The 20,274-nt window shown below is 43.2% G+C and overlaps 1 protein-coding gene and 1 long non-coding RNA gene across 3 annotated transcripts in view; one reads left to right on the top strand and one right to left on the bottom strand.

Moving 5' to 3' along the window:
• LOC139761156 (probable phosphorylase b kinase regulatory subunit alpha) overlaps positions 1-20,274 on the top strand; it is a 110,259-nt gene that overhangs the window by 56,653 nt on the left and 33,332 nt on the right.
• LOC139761158 (uncharacterized) lies at positions 83-20,156 on the bottom strand. 2 transcript variants are annotated; one of them, XR_011715467.1, is made up of 3 exons: positions 20,073-20,156; positions 18,799-19,058; positions 83-2,658 (listed from the first exon to the last, which is right to left on the bottom strand). It is a non-coding gene; the product is annotated as an uncharacterized lncRNA (long non-coding RNA). The 2 variants fall into 2 exon arrangements; XR_011715468.1 differs by having other exon boundaries at positions 20,090-20,156.

The raw sequence follows: 20,274 nt of genomic DNA, 5'->3' as shown, positions 1-20,274 counted from the left end.
GTGGGTATGCACGTGTGTTTGTTGTTTACCATTTACATGTAGCCGAGGGCGCTCCCCCCCCCCCCCCCCCCCCCCCCAGGAGAGCTAAATTGGTAGGATGAGCTGATTAGCGTTACATGACTAGGAGCAATGGACGATACATGGTCACGCCAGGTGTATTGCCTTACTGCGGACCGTTTCTCTAACCCAGGTATTAGTGGAGACCATTCCTTTAGGGTAACCCATTTCTTGGAACGTTCCTTTAGACTAGCCGTGTTCTTAGTGCGAACCGTTCCTTTAGGCTTACCTTGATCGTAGTGCAAACTGTTCCTTTAGGCTATCCCTGGTTTTTGTTGTGACCATTAGGCTATCCCTGTTTTTACCGCAGACTGTTCTTTTATGTTATCCCTGTTCTTAATACGGACCGTTCCTTTAGGCTAGCCTTGGTCTTATTGCGGACCGTTCCTTTAGGCTCTCCGTGTTCTTAATACGGACCGTACCTCTAGGCTAGCTCTGTTTTAATACGGACCGTTCCTTTAGGCTAGCCCAGGTTTTATTGCGGACCATTCCTTTAGGCTCACCCTGTTCTTTATACGGGCCGTTCCTTTAGGCTCACCCTGTTCTTTATACAGAACGTTCCTTTAGGCTAGCCCTGGTCTTATTGCGGATCGTTCCTTTAGGCTCGTCCTGTTCTTTATACGGACCGTTCCTTGAGACTAGCCTCGTCGGTCGTGGGTTGGGTGGATAGATGGCTCGGTGTATGGATGGGGTAAAGGGGGAATGGCTAGTGAGGGAGGATGCTTGATGGATGGATAGCATGGGTTGTTGATGGATGGCTAGCATGGGTTGTTGATGGATGGATAGCATGGGTTGTTGATGGATGGCTAGCATGGGTTGTTGATGGATGGATAGCATGGGTTGTTGATGGATGGCTAGCATGGGTTGTTGATGGATGGCTAGCATGGGTTGTTGATGGGTGGCTAGCATGGGTTGTTGATGGATAGAAGGACAGGTAGTAAGAATAGCACTTGCACTGGTCGGTACACAGGACCTATGTAGTCTACCTAACCCAACCATCACCTCTATGGTTTCTATGATTTATATTGATTTATATGATTGATTATTCAAGTTAGAGGAAATGTTTGGTTGACCTCTTGAGTACATTTGTATATAGTTATTTGTAAACAAAATATGGGTCACCACGATGTATAAGGTTCTTCATTTACTAGTAAATGATTAAGATTTATTTATCAGATACATAGCCGGAGTGGTGGAGGTAATTTACATATTCCATGTCTGAATTAGGGTCAACCAGTCGTTACGGACTGGCCCAACTGGGGTCAACCAGTCGTTACAGACTGGCCCAACTGGGGTCAACCAGTCGTTACAGACTGCCCCAACTGGGGTCAACCAGTCAGGCAACCCAACAGAATCCGGATTTAGGAGTAATATATACAAGTAAGGCTTGTGTCCGGGTCATATAACACAGGTGTTTGCTTATTAAGACTCCTCTTCCTCTCCTCCATTATTATCACACTATAGTTCATTTCGTAGATTTATTCCATTTTGTTTTGTTTCAAAATCGTGTGTAGTATTTCATTTGGTCCACATTCCTCTTCTGTATTTAGTAATCCACAAAAAGTTTTCAAACTTTTGTAACTTGTAAGACTTCTTGCGTACGAGGGTTCGACTCTCGTCGGCTGTAATGGCCTGGCGCCTCTCTCGTTTGACCATTAAGGGCAACGTATAGCTGGCCCATTATAGGCCAGGGGTTGTACCATCCTGTTTTAGTGAAGGAAAGGAAGCTGTGATGTACGCCCTCGTGTGTCACAAAGTTGCGCCTGCTACACTTGCTCATGATGACCTGCCTGAAGAAGGAGACGTCTCCATCTCCACGCATGACCTCATGACCTGCCTGAAGAAGGAGACGTCTCCAGCTCCACGCATGACCTCATGACCTGCCTGAAGAAGGAGACGTCTCCAGCTCCACGCATGACCTCATGACCTGCCTGAAGAAGGAGACGTCTCCAGCTCCACGCATGACCTCACTGTCAACACGAGAGGCTTAACTGAGGTCATTATACGTGGTCACAGGCTAGGGTCATTATGGTTGCCAAGTACACACGTGATTATTATTGTTTCGCTGATTGGATATGTATATATGTGACTGCTCACCTGGCTTTACCATCACCAGTTCGCTCGCCGCTTGACTGGCGACTTCTGGCTGTCGAAGTCATGTGTGTTGGTGAGGGTGTTGGTGAGGGTGTTGGTGAGGGTGTTGGTGAGGGTGGTGAAGCTGGTGTTGGTGGCGGTGATGAAGACTGGAGCGAGGTCGGGCGTGGCCAGCGAGCGGCGGTGCCTCCTGTCGAAGGACCTCCTCCTACCGCCCAGCTCGCCAGGAACCACCCCCTCCCCCGGCAGCTGCTCCAAGGATCGCGCCCTTGTGGCCGCCCGAGGCGCCTCCTTGGTAGGAGTGACGCTCAGGGAGGTGGAGGAGGCGCTGGTGGTGTTCTCCTCCTCCTCCTCCTCCTCCTCCTGCAGGTTGGAGTCGTAGGGCTTGACGTGGATGATGCGGGGCAGCCTGGCACGCCCTGGCATCATGGTCTTGCTCAGAAACTCCATCATCAGGCCGGCCAGCCCCTCGTGTCTGGCATCCTGCGCCTCCTGCTGTGTCGCTACCTGCAGGCACAGACGGAGAGGTCACTCACGTTCACTATAACACGTCTGCAAGCAACATGCACACAACAACAACAACAACACACTCGGTCGCGTCTTGTGTGTCATGGTTGTGTTTGTATGTTAAGAGCTGCCCGGTATTATGTCCTTGTCTTTTGATGGTATATTTATGTGTAATGTATGTAGACGTATGTATGTATGTACATATTGAGGCTAACTGTCCTGAATTACAGAGGAATGTCTTGGGAACTGTGTGTGTGTGTGTGACGTGTTAAGTGTATGGTAATGACTGTGTCATTACACCTCTGTGTACGTGAGGGTCTTCAAGACACACACACACACACACACACACACACACACACACACACACAGACACAGACACTGTGAGCCTAGAGAAGTTCAAAAGGTGGGTTCGTGCGAGTGTAGACCTTCCTGCCTGTACTGTATGAAGGTAGGGAAAGGTCAGTAGATGGGAAGCTATCATTGTAGACATTTATTCAATCAATGTGTAAGGAATTAATTGCCAAAGTGTTGACGTCCTTCACTGTGGCCAGAAACTGGAATGTGTCTGAATGTAAACTGGAGTTTGCTTCTCAAGATGGGATAACACCATCAGCGAAGCACAGATGACATACAAGATGGGATAACACCATCAGCGAAGCACAGATGACATACAAGATGGGATAACACCATCAGCGAAGCACAGATGACATACAAGATGGGATAACACCATCAGCGAAGCACAGATGACATACGATATGGGATAACACCATCAGCGAAGCACAGATGACATACAAGAGAAGATTCCGAGCAATGACACGTGACGTAGCAACGAATATAATGACCGAATTGGTCAAGGACTTAGGTTTGTCCAACATGGAAGAGAGAAGAACAAAGGATGACCTGATCACAGCTTTTAAGTTTGTGAGACGAGAACATGGATAGTGAAGAGTTCTTCCTCATCTGCTCAACCATTTGTGAAAGCACTTATTTTTAAACCATATATGGCCAAGCACCTTTCCTCTTTCCTCATATAACTCTAATCTTTTCCACCCATTTACATCAGGCAATCCATTCCCCAGCCCCAAGATTGGACCTCTTACGTTACAGTCAACAAATCAGCTCGTTCACCTCTTCATCAGAATGCTCTCATCCTCCTCCTCTTCTGCAGTCCCTCTTGGAAGATCAGGATCTCTGCTAGATTGAACAGGATTCTCACCTTGCAACGCATCCAAGGGGACATATAAGAGTTTACGAGGCTAGTAGAACATTAATTCCTATAAGGCTCATGATACTGATGCGTCTTATGATCTGAGGGAGTGTGCAGACTAGACTTCAAAGATGCGGTGCCAAGGGTGTGGGGAAGAGAGGCAGGAGATCGTGCCTGTCTTTTAAGAAAGTCTATTGAGACATTGCACTTCAGCAGGAGACTCGTCTCTTTAACGAGTGTAGTCTGTGAAGTGAGGGAAAGATAATCAGGATGCAAATGTACGAATTATGGCACATGGCAAGACAGACTGAGAAGTTAGGTCTGCCTCAGATGTGATAGAAGGTTAGACCATGTATTCGTCGACGACTTGAAAGCATTTGACCCTGGTCAATGAAATGGGACCACGGGATCATAAACACAGAAAACTTAAGGTTAAACAGTTCACAACGTGTTAAAACTGGACGCTGCCTCTCATGTTTGACCACCGCAGACTTGAAAGCATGTGACACTGACCCACATTGGAAATGGGTCAATAAATACATGGAAAATTAAAGTTAAACTTTAAAGCGCGTTAGAACTGGACTCTGCCTCCCATGTTTGGCCATCGCAGACATTAAGATGCAAAAAAATAAAAAAATTAAATAGCGAGAGATCAAGAGAAGGACGATTGATTAATTAAAAGGTGAGGTACAGGCAGGTGGGGTGGGAGCCACAGCAAGTACGGTCGAGTGTAGCACATTACTTAACGTTGCTGAAAACCGAATGACGTTGAACAGTCAGGCCTTCGTTAGCGTGGCTTCGTTAACCCGTGGGGTCATAACGAGATGCTATGGTTAACGATGGTTAGAATGAGTCAGTAATTAGCGTAATGATACAGATGAACATCGTCATCTTAGAAGAATGTGCAAGAGACGGAACCTCCCCCCCCCCACCTTCCACTGGTGTAGAACTTCCCTCCACTGAACACTAGGGCTGGTCAGCACATACCACAACGTGCAGACACACACATACCACTGGAGAACAACGTGCAGACACACACATACCACTGGAGAACACTGGTTGTAAGGTCCGAGCTGGGTGGTCTCTGGTGGTGGAAGGTCCGTGCTGGGCTGCAGGAGGGTCCGTTACTTGGTGGTGGAGGGTCCGTCGTGTAGTAAGGTCCGTGTTACTTGCCCACTGCCATCAAGATGCTGACTGACCTTACCACTGCCACCTGGCCCGGCTTACCCCCCCCCCCTCCCCTCCCTCCCCCCACCACCTCTGATGCTGCGTACTGCTCCATCTCTCTACCTAACCCCCCCCCCCCTCTCTCTCTCTCTCTCTCTCTCTCTCTCTCTCTCTCTCTCTCTCTCTCTCTCTCTCTCTCTCTCTCTCTCTCTCTCTCTCTCTCTCTCTCTCTCTCTCTCTCTCCCACGTTACGACCAGGTCGTGGTGGGCCGAGATAGACTGGTGTTGGACGGGGGGTCGTCCGTGTTGAGGTTGGGATGTAAACAACGTTGTTAATGAGTGACTGTGACTCATGATGATGATGATGACTCATGATGATGACTCATGATGATGATGAGTGACTGTGACTCATGATGATGATGATGATGATGATGAGTGACTGTGACTCATGATTGTCTCCAGCAAACATGTCGTGCCACATGGAGAGAAAAATGACGTTACATATAATGGTATGAACTTGTACTGACGTGCGATTTCACCATATATATATATATATATATATATATATATATATATATATATATATATATATATATGTGTGTGTGTGTGTGTGTGTGTGTGTGTGTGTGTGGAAGTCGAGAACATTATCTCGGAAAGCAAAAATGGGTATGTTTGAAGGAATAGTGGTTCCAACAATGTTGTATGGTTGCGAGGCGTGGGCTATGGATAGAGTTGTGCGCAGGAGGATGGATGTGCTGGAAATGAGATGTTTGAGGACCGTGTGTGGTGTGAGGTGGTTTGATCGAGTAAGTAACGTAAGGGTAAGAGAGATGTGTGGAAATAAAAAGAGCGTGGTTGAGAGAGCAGAAGAGGGTGTTTTGAAATGGTTTGGGCACATGTGAGAGAATGAGTGAGGAAAGATTGACCAAGAGGATATATGTGTCGGAGGTGGAGGGAACGAGGAGAAGAGGGAGACCAAATTGGAGGTGGAAAGATGGAGTGAAAAAGATTTTGTGTGATCGGGGCCTGAACATGCAGGAGGATGAAAGGAGGGCAAGGAATAGAGTGAATTGGATCGATGTGGTATACCGGGGTTGACGTGCTGTCAGTGGATTGAATCAGGTCATGTGAAGCGTCTCGGGTAAACCATGGAAAGTTGTGTGGGGCCTGGATGTGGAAAGGGAGCTGTGGTTTCGGGCTTTATTGCGTGGCAGCTAGAGACTGAGTGTGAACGAATGGGGCCTTTGTTGTCTTTTCCTAGTGCTACCTCGCACACATGAGGGGGGAGGGGGATGGTATTCCATGTGTGGCGAGGTGGCGATTGGAGTGAATGGGGGCAGACAGTGTGAATTGTGTGCATGGGTATATATGTATGTGTCTGTGTATGTATATATATGTGTACATTGAGATGTATAGGTATGTATATTTGCGTGTGTGGACGTGTGTGTGTGTATACATTGTGTATGGGGGTGGGTTGGGCCATTTTCTTTCGCCTGTTTCCTTGCGCTACCTCGCAAACGCGGGAGACAGCGACAAAGCAAAATAAATAAATAAATAAATATGTATATATATATATATATATATATATATATATATATATATATATATATATATATATAACTGCCTATTGTAAGTCTTATATCTCATTCTTGTATCTTCCCTGATGATGATGTGATTATACACGAAAGTGCACTTGGAAGCTTATCGTGTTTCGTTTCCTCTTTTTTGTTGTACATTCTTGCCTTTCTTGCATGAGCGAGGTAGCGCCAAGAACATGACGGAGCCTTAGAGGGGGGGGGGGGATCCTCACATGGCTCCCTGTTCTGTTCCTTTTGGGAAGGAAATACAGGAGGGGAGGATTTCCAGCCCCCCGCTCCCTCCCCTTTTTAGTCGCCTTCCACGACACGCGGGGAATACATAGGTGTAGTATCCTTCCTCTCCCGGGATAATATATATGTCTATACTCTTATCAGATAACGTGGGTAGTGTAGGGTAGATAAGACACGATAAGTGACCAGATATTATCTCGAATGCATATCAAGGGGGGGGGGGGGGGCTGAAACACGCCGGAAATGGCCTTGATTGTTTATGTTATTGATGTGAGCGACCAGCTGACATACACCTCCCTCCCTTCCTAACTCGAGCCAGACCTACGAATGCACGCACGAACCATTTACTCGGAGTAGTTTCGTGATTTTTTTTTTTGTGCATTCGTGTGCTCTCCAATTAGGAGCAGATTACTCCCATGCTCTTGAAATTGTGACGACTTTAACTCTGTCGATTATAGACTTAGACAACTTTTCTGTTTCTATGACATACTTACATTTTTGGCTGACTCGATTGAAGTTTTCTTTGAATTTTGGGAACTTGTACTGTAGTATTTTGAAACTTTTAGGAAATTACACGTTTGTCTCGTTCTGTGAACTGTCATTAATGGCTCTTGGCGCTACCTCGCCCTTCAGGAAACAGCATCGCTATCTCCTGCTTCAGCGAGGTAGCGCCAGGAAAACACAGACAACAAAGGCCCCATTCATTCACACTTAGTCTCCAGCTGTCATGTATAATGCACCGAAACCACAGCTCCCTTTCCACATCCAGGCCCTACAGAACTTTCCATGGTTTACCCCAGACGCTTCACATGCCCTGGTTCAATCCATTGACAGCACGTCGACCCCGGTGTCGTATCGTCGTGTTCAGTGTCGTACCGTCGTGTTCAGTGTCATACCGTCGTGTTCAAAGGGTCGTACCGTCGTGTTCAGTGTCGTACCGTCGTGTTCAAAGTATCGTAACTTCACTGCAGTAGGACCCACGCAAAGCTCTGTATTGCCTGCATATTTAGGGTATAGTATGTCTACATGAGGTTAGCATGTGTGGCTAGGTTGGCGTGTACACTATTATCCACACACACACACACACACACACCTTACTTACACAGGTGGACACACCCTGGCCAGCGGTGTACACAGTCTAGCAAAAGATTTATTCACAAGATTTTGTTTGATTTAGACATGTTGAAGCGGAAGATGTTGACATTGCTAAATAACAGGGCCTCTTGGCACATGGAATGCAGGTTATATATATATATATATATATATATATATATATATATATATATATATATATATATATATATATATATATATATATATATACACACACACACACACACACACACACACACACACACACACACACACCTTATCCACAGGGAAATGAAAGACGGTAAGTTGCCAAGTGCACTTTCGTTTAATGATCACATCATAAGGGGATGATGTGATCATTACACGAAAGTGCACTCAGGAACTCATGGTCTTTCATTTCCCCGTGGAATAGGAAAGGGATCGAGTTGATCACGCTCTCAATTATATACTATCTTATCTTTCAGGTGAGTTGATGGCGGTGAAGTGAGAGAGAGGTAGAGATAGAGAGAGAGAGAGAGTTATAGAAATCACTAAGGTAAGTCAACCACTCTTCTACGTCGTTATAGAGATGTTGCAACATCCACTGACCAGATGGCAGGCAGTTCATGGTGGACCGCAGGGCGTAAACCACCTCATGCAGGGTGTCAGAACCCCCAGTGTATAACCCCCACATATCAAGGGTCACCAGTGATGTGCCGCAAGGTCGTCCACAAGGGTCGTACCGTCGTGTTCCAGGGTCGTACCGTCGTGGTTCAGGGTCGCACCGTCGTGTTCCAGGGTCGTACCGTCGTGTTCCAGGGTCGTACCGTCGTGTTCCAGGGTCATACCGTCGTGGTCAAGGGTCGTACCGTCGTGGTCAAGGGTCGTACCGTCGTGGTCAAGGGTCGTACCGGTCGTGGTGGTGGTCCATAACGGGTCTGTGACACCAGTGGATGGTCTGTTATAACGTCTGTATAAATACCAGATGACCTGTGGTCTGGTGTAGGGGGGGCAGAAGACCCCCCTACCCAAGCATCCGTCTCAAGGTGAAGCTAGATCAATGATGGTCCCGGCTCACCACGCCACATGTACTGCCAGGCGCGGGGGGGGAGATGTGGCTAGGCTCAGCCAGGCGTGGGAGGGGGGAGATGTGGCTAGGCTCAGCCAGGTGTGGGAGGGGCGAGATGTGGCTAGGCTCAGCCAGGCGTGGGAGGGGGGAGATGTGGCTAGGCTCAGCCAGGCGTGGGAGGGGCGAGATGTGGCTAGGCTCAGCCAGGCGGAGGGGGAGGGGTGAGATGTGGCTAGGCTCAGCCAGGCGGAGGGGGGAGGGGGTGAGATGTAGCTAGGACTCCCTGAATCCATAAGGATAACATTATATAGCGAATTTCACTACGATTCTTACAAGAAAAAAATCACTAAATTCCGGAATGGAATAAAGGCAGTTAAATGGGATGGGGGGGGGGGGGGGGCTAATAGTTTGGGGCTCCCCCCCACCAAACCATCCATTACTCTCATTAACAATGCAATAGACAGTTAATATTGCTATGTGTCTTGCATCGCCTATTGCCCATCTCTGCCATAATCAAAGTAACAAGTTACTGTCACTCGTTTTATCTCGTTATCAGTTGAATGTCACGTATGGCAACATGAACTAGGCACCCCAGACCACGTAGGGTCGGTGCTGAGCCTAGCATGGTGGTTTAGTGCTGAGCCTAGCATGGTGGTTTAGTGCTGAGCCTAGCATGGTGGTTTAGTGCTGAGCCTAGCATGGTGGTTTAGTGCTGAGCCTAGCATGGTGGTTTAGTGCTGAGCCTAGCTAAAGTTAGTGCTGGGATCGACGTGTTTTTATTGGCCCGCTGAGGATTTTGAAGCCACACGTTGCTATCACGCTATTTTTTTGGCTGAATTTCGTCTGCTGTAATTCTTAAGGGCTACATATCCCTGATGTGAATGGTTATATATATTATATGTATATCTGGTTATATATGAACGTCCTGTTTGTGAACCATTGCATTATATATTGTCTCATGAAATGGCTGTGTGCTTTGTGAGAAGCCACTTTCCTCATAGAAGTCTTACATCCATCATTTTATTCAAGTAAAGGCATCGTATATATATATATATATATATATATATATATATATATATATATATATATATATATATATATATATATAAACTGATTTTTATATTTGCTGTATCTCCCCTCATGGTGTGATTATTACACGAAAGTGCACTTGGGAAGTTATCGTGTTCCATTTCCACGTGAACTCATTGGAATATATATATATATATATATATATATATATATATATATATATATATATATATATATATATATATATATATATTCCAATGCATTATTACATGACAGCTAGAGACTGAGTGTGAACGAATGTGGCCTTTGGTGTTTTTCCTAGCGCTACCTCGCACACATGAGGGGGGAGGGGGATGTTATTCCATGTGTGGCGAGGTGGCGATGGGAACAAATAAAGGCAGACAGTGTGAATTATGTACATGTGTATATATGTATATGTCTGTGTGTGTATATATATATGTGTACATTGAGATGTATAGGTATGTATATTGCGCATGGGTGGACATGTATGTATATACATGTGTATGTGGGCGGGTTGGGCCATTCTTTCGTTTGTTTCCTTGCGCTACCTCGCTAACGCGGGAGACAGCGACAAAGCAAAATAATAATAGTAAAAAATGATATATATATATATATATATATATATATATATATATATATATATATATATATATATATATATATATATATATACCAAAATAACGCTTGAAGCATTAAAGAAACACCTTTGAGGAAGGATATTGTCGTAAATAGGCCGTCTGGTTTCCCCTAATCTTGCGCCATGACATTTCTTTGAAGTGCAGGATTGTGTGTTGGCAGTTTAATCATACCTTACCATGAGGCAGTGTGTGTGATGGCTGCTCACACAGGCGCCAAGTGTGGGCACGCCAGCTGCCTGAGCAATAATGTGTACATTTTAATTCTTGGTATTGACATGGCTCTAATTGAATATGCAAATGTAAATGTTTTTTTTTCCTTTCAAATGTAGAGAGTCAACCATCTTGTTCCTTCAGAAATGGAATATTAATGACTAATGTTTATAGATCTTTTAGAAATAGAAAAATAGTTTGACATGTTTCTTATTTAATGCTAATTTTTGAAAGTATAATATTTTGCATTAAAGTGTGACTCTGTGCATTATATTAAAAGTTTCAGAAATTTGTATAAGGTTAAAGAATATCTTTTCTTGAACCACACACACACACACACACACACACACACACACACACACACAGTTAACAAGACACAAGAGCGAAATTAGAACACCTAAAAAACAGAATGAGACAGACCAGAAATATCACTTTAGGTCGTAGTTAAATTGCTAGTCTGCACAAACAGTTTAATATAAATATTATGATTTTGGAATCATGATTGGGCAATCCAGTGGGTAGCCAGTAAGCAATCATAACGATAACGCTTCATTATAGAGGTGATAAAGGCAGTTATGATCACGGTAAAGAAAGATAAAGCCAATCTCACCACCTCGTCAGTTTACACTCAGTTGTTATCATAACAAATACAGTTGTGAGTTGCTTCAACCCAGCGCCTGGTCCCTCCACCGTGCAATTACCCTTTATTAATAATGTATTTGTCACATTCCACAAGTAACGAAGTCACGTCATTTATATTTATTTCCATTAGTTACGAAGTCGGTAGATAACAGGAAGATAAATGAGTTAATTGTAATAAAGTGTACATCCCTGCCTCAAATGTAAAGTGGACAAGATTCAAATCTTGACCACGACCGTACGACCTTTGACCACGACGGTACGACCTTTGACCACCACGGTACGACCTTTGACCACGACCGTACGACCTTTGACCACCTCGATACGACCTTTGACCACCACGGTACGACCTTTGACCACGACCGTACGACCTTTGACCACCACGATACGACCTTTGACCACCACGGTACGACCTTTGACCACCACGGTACGACCATTCACCACGACGGTCGTACCTTTTACGGGTCGTGTCTTTGGTCAGGTCATCATGCCCAAAGGTCGTACTGTGGTGGAGGGAAATAGTCCTCCCTGTGTGTGGGCATTGTAGGGGGGGTCGTCGTGTCGTGAGACCACTACGTCGTGGTTGGGGGTCGTGTACGACCCGTGTGTGGCGGCATGATGAACCCCCTACCCTGGGGTCGTCCTCACAACCCTTGTTGTTGGTGATGAGGGTCGTTGTCGTGTGGAACCACCTGTTGTGTGTCGTGGTCGTCCACACAGTGGCTGGAGGTCGTGTTGGTCGTCTACCTGGTTGCCCCAGTGCTCACACTCAGGCTGGCCGCCATATTCAAGTCTCAGCCATCAGTCTCATTATTGTGAATCCTCTTTGTCTTGTCTCCTCACGTCGTAAATGGTTCTTATTTACACACTAGTTATTTATCGTCATCACAAGAGACGTAACCAAAAAAAGTATATTTCCATCTAGTGTGATTAAGGAGAATTGACTGCTGTTATATACCTAGTTTGTGCATCGTACCTCAGTAAATCATTGATCAAGTGCATGAAAGGTGGTTTTCGGTAAATAGTGTCACGTTGTACAATGGTTCTCTGGTTGGTCCAAGTATTCTGTGTCATGAGAGTACAGTGGCTCTTACCTTGATCTTTATTCATTTATTCACATTTGTTATACATTCTGTGATCGTACATAATCAAACAGGCGTGTGAAGGATATTGTTATCGACAGGCAGAATGTTAATGATATATTTATTTGTTATACTTAACCGCTGTTTCCCTTGCCAGCGAGGTAGCGTCACGAAACAGACGAAGAATGGCCGATCCATTATTACACACACACACACACACACACACACACACACACATATATATATATATATATATATATATATATATATATATATATATATATATATATATATATATATATATACATACACGTAATGGCCCATGCACGCACATATACATATCAACATATACATACACATGTACATATCCATACTTACTAGCATTCATTCATTCTCGTCGCTACCTCGCCACATAAGACATAGCGTCGCCTTCGGCATCAATATATAGTTACTGATGAAGAAATTGTGATATAGCCGAAATTCAAGATGGGGTTGACCATGTACATGATGTAGCTGCTGGTGGGTCCAGGTAAATATCTAGTCTACCGTGAGGGCCAATACGGTCGTTAGCGTCGAACTACGTCCACTAATCGAAGAATCGTTAACCCCTTCAGTTGAGGCTGCCAGCCTGCACACAATCATGTACAGTGCTTGTTGTTCTGGCTGGCCAGATGGACTGATTGTTGTCTGGTGGTGGTTAACGATAAAATCTTCCTCCGGCGCTTCTGATTGGCTCCTCACTCTGGTGGTTAGCCAATCACCCGATTGTGGTGAAGTAGTTACAAAAATGCTTGTTTTATTGGATTATTCCAGTTAGTATTGCTTGGGGGTTGAGGAGAACCGTTACAAACTTGTTTCAACAATGTTACGTTATCGAGTCTGTGATGTGTTGTTCAATATTATTCATGAAGTATTGATATGCAAGACTGACAACTTAATGTGATTTCCTTCCAGTAGTTTCCCCGGAAGTTGTGACAATATATTGTTATATAGATGGATTGTGACAGTTGTGAGAGAATATATTGTTATATAGATGGATTGTGACAGTTGTGAAAGAATGTATTGTTATATAGATGGATGGTGACAGTTGTGAAAGAATGTATTGTTATATAGATGCATTGTGACAGTTGTGAAAGAATGTATTGTTATATAGATGCATTGTGACAGTTGTAAGAGAATGTATTGTTATATAGATGGATTGTGACAGTTGTGACGGACTTAATTAACTGGTAACCTTGCTATCTGCACCTTCTGTTCATGCTGAATTGTGTGGCGAGGTAGCGGCAGGAATGGATGAAGGCAAGTGAGTATATATGTGTACATGTGCATATATGTATATGTCTGTGTATATGTATGTATATATGCGTGTATGTGCATATATATATATATATATATATATATATATATATATATATATATATATATATATATATATATACACACAGTAGTATTTGAAGGTTGGACCCATGTTCTGGCCTGTATTGTCTGTTCATTTGTCAGAAACTGACTTACTCAAGATTGTCAACATTCACATATACAAATGTTTTATTTGCGTTTGTATGATAAATTTTCTAGTCCAACTATGTATTAATTTGCCTGAATAATTTATAGATTTTATATTGAAAAGGTTAGTGTAAAATTCGAGGGAAAACTGCAATGGCGTCAATGTAAGTGATGTTGTAGTCATGTTAAAATTCTTATATAAATGTAATATTTCTCTGAAAATGAATTATGATCGAATGAACGTAATTACCAAATTGGACTGTTGGGTGGAACAGAATTTTGATTAGTGAGAGATTGGAGGTTTTATTGATTGGACCAGCGCGGAATATGCAGATTAGGTTGAGGGGGGGCGGGGGTTTGGCGGGCCAATCACAGAGAATGGTAATTCGTTACTCCTGATGTGGTTATATATGATTATCGTTGATTCAGAAAGAAGATTCAGGGAGATTAATTTTATGTATTTATATTTAATATGAAGAACAGCGTCTGTAGCCAAGTGTTTCTCTATACATGTTGACCATATTCCAGTCATCGTAATTTTTTGCTTTGGGTATAAACAGGATTTTTGACTATGAATGGTGTGTCTACTTGACTATATTTTACAATGGAATTTGATGGATAAGTCACTGATGATGTCACCCACTTAGTAAACTTGTGGGATAAAGCATTTATCGAACATTTAGACTCGCCAAAATAATATTCGAATTGCTTGCTGAAAATCTCTCTCTCTCTCTCTCTCTCTCTCTCTCTCTCTCGCTCTCTCTCTCTCTCTCTCTCTCTCTCTCTCTCTCTCTCTCTCTCTCTCTCTCTCTCTCTCTCTCTCACTTCTAAGACCTGATTATTTGAGCAAGTGTTTATATACGACCCTTAGGGTATCTAGAATTAGTCACGTTATCATACCCGTAAAAGGGTCGTACCGTCGTGTTCAAGGGTCGTACCGTCGTGCTCAAGGGTCGTACCGTCGTGCTCAAGGGTCGTACCTGTCGTGCTCAAGGGTCGTACCGTCGTGCTCAAGGGTCGTACTGTCGTGCTCAAGGGTCGTACTGTCGTGCTCAAGGGTCGTACTGTCGTGCTCAAGGGTCGTACCGTCGTGCTCAAGGGTCGTACTGTCGTGTTCAAGGGGTACGTGGGGTGAGTCAGTGTTGCCAAGGCTAGGCTACAGCCGGGGTAAAAGTTGATTGCGTCTGTAATGCCAAAGTTTGGCTTACACCATTGTTGGTGATGAATGATATTATGATGCGGAATTAATACCGGGAAATGGTCATGTCTCATTCTGGGGCAGACACCCCCAACCCTGTAACCTTACAGCAACAGCCACCCCCCTCCCTCCCGTCATATATATATATATGTATATATATATATATATATATATATATATATATATATATATATATATATATATATAATTTTTTTTTTTTTTTTTTTTTTTTTTTAATACTTTGTCGCTGTCTCCCGCGTTTGCGAGGTAGCGCAAGGAAACAGACGAAAGAAATGCCCCCCCCCCATACACATGTACATACACACGTCCACACACGCAAATATACATACCTACACAGCTTTCCATGGTTTACCCCAGACGCTTCACATGCCTTGCTTCAATCCACTGACAGCACGTCAACCCCTGTATACCACATGACTCCAATTCACTCTATTTCTTGCCCTCCTTTCACCCTCCTGCATGTTCAGGCCCCGATCACACAAAATCTTTTTCACTCCATCTTTCCACCTCCAATTTGGTCTCCCTCTTCTCCTCGTTCCCTCCACCTCCGACACATATATCCTCTTGGTCAATCTTTCCTCACTCATTCTCTCCATGTGCCCAAACCATTTCAAAACACCCTCTTCTGCTCTCTCAACCACGCTCTTTTTATTTCCACACATCTCTCTTACCCTTACGTTACTTACTCGATCAAACCACCTCACACCACACATTGTCCTCAAACATCTCATTTCCAGCACATCCATCCTCCTACGCACATCTCTATCCATAGCCCACGCCTCGCAACCATACAACATTGTTGGAACCACTATTCCTTCAAACATACCCATACTGTTCTTCCCCAATCTGATGCTCTGTACATGCCTTCACCCTCTCAATCAATACCCTCCCATATAATTTACCAGGAATACTCAACAAACTTATACCTCTGTAATTTGAGCACTCACTCTTATATATATATGTATATATATATATATATATATATGGATTGAACCAGGGCATGTGAAGCGTCTGGGGTAAACCATGGAAAGTTCTGTAGGGCCTGGATGTGGAAAGGGAGCTGTGGTTTCGGTGCATTATTGCATGACAGCTAGAGACTGAGTGTGAATGAATGTGGCCTTTGTTGTCTTTTCCTAGCGCTACCTCGCACGCGAGGGAAGGGGGGGGGGGTGCCATTTTATGTGTGGCGGGGTGGCGACGGGAATGGATGCAGGCAGCAAGTATGAATATGTATATGTCTTTGTATGTATGCGTTGATATATATATATATATATATATATATATATATATATATATATATATATATATATATATATATACACATACACACACGTTGGTTTCAACTATATTATTTCCGGTTTGCAGATAAACGATATGAAAAGCTGCCATTGGCCTCACGTTCCCATAATTCTTGATCAAAATTAATTACAAAAATGTTATATTTACCTTCCGGTCATTCACTGTCTTCATCCTGATTTCAGAATGAAGCGAATATGAAAGCCTCAAAGTTTCGTTAATTACGATTTTGAAAGTTGAACGTGATAACTGAACGTTAAAATTCAGCATTATGACCTTAAAGCTCAATGAAACTTTTTAACAAAAAGAAATCTTACTTTTTACGTAATTGAAATAAGAATTTTGATAACTTCTTTATGTGATAAAATTTCAAAATCTTAATAATTGATGAAAATCTTGATAATTTCCACGTGATTGTTGAAATAATCAATCATTTCTACGTAATTGGTCAAGTAAAAAATCAATAACTTCGTAATTGATAATTAAGAAATAAATCTCAAAGCTGAACATAAAGACGTATTTTTGTGTGTCTTGGCTGTGCTCTTCAGTCTTATAACCCGTCTGAGGTGATTATCACATTATAATAAACTACACAAATATTATTAGTGGAATGAGAGTTTATATTTGATAATGAAGATGACGGTAGAGTAATGGTACAAGGAAACATGGCTGACGAAGACAACCATATCTTGGCGGAAGCCGGAACTAATATATGATCATTCTCGCCTGTTAAGATAATTATCATTATTATAAAGGAGGGAACAAGTGAATAACTGGTTACGGATAATTGTGAACAAGTTTTTTTTATTATTAAGTTCAGTATTATAGATAAGCTGGTCTTTATCACTAACGTTAGTGGTTAGTGAGGGCAAGTGTCCCCAGGTTGAAATACGTTATGTTTACGATGGTAAATTGAAGATTATTGTGTCCATTTTGGTCATTGTTGAGGCTCGGTATATTGTGTAATTATCTATGTAGATACATGGATGACGAGGATATGAAAAGGCTTTGTGTGTATGTCTTTGTATATCAGTTTTGGGTTAGAAAGTTAAGGGGAAAAAATGATGAGTTTGTTGAATTTTTGAGCGTCAAGCCTGATGTGAAATCTGAGCCTTAGAGACTGTGAGATACTGTGGTAATACACTCACAATATCTGAGCCTCAGATACTGTGTGAGATACTGTGGTAATACACTCACAATATCTGAGCCTCAGATACTGTGTGAGATACTGTGGTAATACACTCACAATATCTGAGCCTCAGATACTGTGTGAGATACTGTGGTAATACACTCACAATATCTGAGCCTCAGATACTGTGTGAGATACTGGGGTAATACACTCACAATATCTGAGCCTCAGAGACTGTGTGAGATACTGTGGTAATACACTCACAATATCTGAGCCTCAGATACTGTGTGAGATACTGGGGTAATACACTCACAATATCTGAGCCTCAGAGACTGTGTGAGATACTGTGGTAATACACTCACAATATCTGAGCCTCAGAGACTGTGTGAGATACTGGGGTAATACACTCACAATATCTGAGCCTCAGAGACTGTGTGAGATACTGGGGTAATACACTCACAATATCTGAGCCTCAGAGACTGTGTGAGATACTGGGGTAATACACTCACAATATCTGAGCCTCAGAGACTGTGTGAGATACTGGGGTAATACACTCACAATATCTGAGCCTCAGAGACTGTGTGAGATACTGTGGTAATACACTCACAATATCTGAGCCTCAGAGACTGTGTGAGATACTGTGGTAATACACTCACAATATCTGAGCCTCAGAGACTGTGTGAGATACTGTGGTAATACACTCACAATAATGACCACATTAACATTTTATATTGTAATCATCGTGTCTTTATTCATTATAATCATTTACTTCTTAATGAATTAATATTTTTACCAATGCTCATTTTGATCTCTTTTGTTTGTGGGCTGCCTAAGTAATTGTGTGTGTGTGTGTGTGTGTGTGTGTGTATGATCAGGGCAATAACGACTTAAGGTCATGTCTTGGGTCATCATCCATAACTTAATAACGAGAGGTCAGGCAATATATGTAAGGTAAACTTACTACCATGGTTTACTTCTGTCTCTGAAGTTTACCTACAGAACACACCATTTGTTTACATCGTGAGTCTCACCGTAGTGATCCAGGTGAGGTTATTTTGACCTCAAGGGTGAGCCTTGAGTTGGTGATGCTTGGTGGCCCATGGTCGAGAGGTATACTGCAGGCTTGTTGTTCGCCCACCCCCGCTCCGATGGACCACGGGCCAATGATCGTGACAAAAATGTCAGCTTTGCTGGAAAGTTCGTTTCACCAGTTCCACAGTCCGCTGGCTGCCAATATATTTGTTTCTTTGTTTTCGTTCTTTCCTCAGTATATAAGTTCACGAAGTATTATCTGAGGGTGATTATTCGGGATTTTTATATGTATATTACTCAGAGCACAGGTTTGTTTGGACATGTATAACTAGTTCATTGGTTCGTTTATCACAATCATCACTAATATTCTACATCACTCACTACTGAACACAAGAATTATAGAAATCATTGTATGTTCAAATACATATTTTTCTGACATGTTCACGTAACACATGGGACGTCTTCATATACATAACCACTAGATGTATGAAGCACTATGTATATGTGTACTGCACCATACATGACCACTTAGATGTACTATATATGTACTGAACTATACGTGACCACTTAGATGTACTATGTACATATGTACTGGACGATGTACTATGAACATGTGTACTGGACGTTGCACTGTAAACACACATTGCTAAGGGAATCTGAGGTCTTGTATTACTCACACGGTCACTGGTCATGTAAATACGATACGGGGACGAATGTACCATTTACACACGAATTTACCATTTACAGGCGAGGGAGACATTTTGATAAGGACGTGTGTGTATATACTGGTAGGGTCCTGCCACCACTGATGTATATACCAGCTGGGTCCTGCCACCACTGATGTATATACCAGCTGGGTCCTGCCACCACTGATGTATATACCAGCTGGGTCCTGCCACCATTGATGTATATACCAGCTGGGTCCTGCCACCATTGATGTATATACCAGCTGGGTCCTGCCACCACTAATGTATATACCAGCTGGGTCCTGCCACCACTGGTGTATATACCAGCTGGGTCCTGCCACCACTGATGTATATACCAGCTGGGTCCTGCCACCACTAATGTATATACCAGCTGGGTCCTGCCACCACTGATGTATATACCAGCTGGGTCTTGCCACCTGATGTATATACCGGTTTATATACCAGCAGGCACCTACCACCACTGATATATATATATATATATATATATATATATATATATATATATATATATATATATATATATATATACACACACACACACACACACACACACTATGAGTTCGTACGTGTTTCTGTGGTTGACCTTGAATCACCCAGTTTCGGTGGAGGGTAGTTAAGCGAGAGCACAACCTCACGTGACCAGACCCCAGGCCACACTCAGCCGTTGGTTACGGCTCGGAGTAGTAGTAGTGGGGGGGGGGGGTTAGTCAGGTCCCCTCCCACCAGCACTGGCCACGCATGCCCTAGACACGAGATACTCAGGTTAAT

Source organism: Panulirus ornatus, chromosome 39, assembly GCF_036320965.1.
Source record: "Panulirus ornatus isolate Po-2019 chromosome 39, ASM3632096v1, whole genome shotgun sequence".
Lineage (NCBI taxonomy): Eukaryota > Metazoa > Arthropoda > Malacostraca > Decapoda > Palinuridae > Panulirus > Panulirus ornatus.
Note: the sequence above shows the minus strand (reverse complement) of the source record. Positions and strands in the feature narration are given on the sequence as shown.